Source organism: Urocampus carinirostris, chromosome 2 (assembly GCF_059441175.1).
Source record: "Urocampus carinirostris isolate Australia breed hairy pipefish chromosome 2, RoL_Ucar_1.0, whole genome shotgun sequence".
In the NCBI taxonomy this organism is placed as follows: domain Eukaryota; kingdom Metazoa; phylum Chordata; class Actinopteri; order Syngnathiformes; family Syngnathidae; genus Urocampus; species Urocampus carinirostris.
This window is the reverse complement of record NC_142350.1, coordinates 36,737,756-36,739,506: the sequence shown is the minus strand read 5'-3', so window position 1 is coordinate 36,739,506 and position 1,751 is coordinate 36,737,756.

Genomic DNA, 1,751 nt, shown 5'->3' with positions numbered 1-1,751 from the left:
GCTATCAAATGCCAACGGGACAGACGGTGCCCGATCTGATTGGCTGATTGCGTGGAACTCACACAGATATCCAATTAGAAGAGAGGCACCGGTGAGCAGAGCTCACGCTATACGCTAATTGGTGGACAGGGGGACGTTAGGACTACACGCAAACGGTGATTGGGTAGAAAGTTGCTTGGTCGAGTAGGACGATGTGATGTCAGGTTTGAGTTTCACGATATGGAATCTCGAGTGTCAAGTTAAGACGGGGGGAGATTGAGAAAATCAGTTTTTATAAAAAACGGAAAATGAAAAACATATTTTGCAAAACTGTACTCCTTCATACATCAGTAAATGCCCCTCTACATTCACTAACAACTAATCACTTGAAAACGTTAACTATCACTGCAATTAAATACAAAGTATTCATTTTTGTTGTAGACAACAAAGTTTTGTTATTAGTTACGGTCAAATTTGATGAAATGAGCATACATCTTCGTCATCGTTTTATTGGCCGAGCAAAAATAATCTTCCATTAAAAGTTTTTGGGGGCTTTCCTTAAAGGAACACTGTGTGATATTGGATCACTAGATGTAGCTGTATTGAGTAGTTCAACAAAACATGACTGCTACAAAGAAGAAGAATTCAAACTACGAATACTCAAAGTAACCAAACCGCACCATTTAACTTCTCAATTACTTGACCAACCTTGTCGGATTTCTCCAGCACCCAAGCAGAAGGTTTTTGGGAACCTGTAGCAGCAAGACGGCGGACAATTATGTCTGCTCCCTCTAAATAAGCCTGAAGTATTTCTTTAATAAATTACACATTTATATAATAGTTCAAGTATGTTTTCCCATTGTTTAAAACAGTATCGCTTGTTTTTTAAATATTTTTTTTCACTAGTTCAGTTTACAGGTCCTTTAACTGCCAGGGTCACTATTTCCTGTGGTGTCTCTTGGGCAAAAACAGCCAGGCTGCACACATTCCTCTCCAGGCCGTTATTTTTGGGTAGGGTTCTGTTCCCCCACATGAAACAGATCTTACTTCTTTTTCATGGTTACCAGTGGCAGGAAACCCCCCCTGATCTGACTTAGATACAGCACCTTCATCACTTTGTCGCTGCTGTTTTTCGGTGTAAAGCTACACCCTGCTCTTCAGAGATAAGCCGGATCTTTACATTGACAGGCATCGGCATGTGACAATACTTATACTATAAGCATCAATAGATGGGTAATCCCTCATTATGAAAAAAAGTCCGTGCAACATGAAAAAATTGACTGGAAAGCTTAACTTGCTGTTAGCTTGTTAATACGATCATAAATTATATTGTTTCGCGCCGTGGTATGCTCCAAAATCAGATTCCTTGATCTCACTATCGCCCTATGCCATGAGACAAAAGAATTACTTGTCTCAATCAGCACAGTAATGCACTACATACTATTTGTATTTATAGTACTCATAATGTGATCATTCAGACATTTTGAAAAGGAAAATTCAAAAATGGTGAAGTTAAATGAGAAACATCTTAACAACCATTTAATATAGTTTGAATTTTCTTATGGCAGCAGGGGGGGCTGAGTGGTTAGTGCGTCCGCTGAGGTCTTCTGAGGTCATGGGATTGAATCCTCCTGTGCGGAGTTTGCATCTTCTCCCCGTGCTTGTGCGGGGCTCCTCAACACACTCTGATTTCTTCCCACATTCCAAAAACATGCATGTCTGGTGAATTGGCTGGTCCAAATTGTCCGCAGGTGTGAATGAGCGAGTGAGTT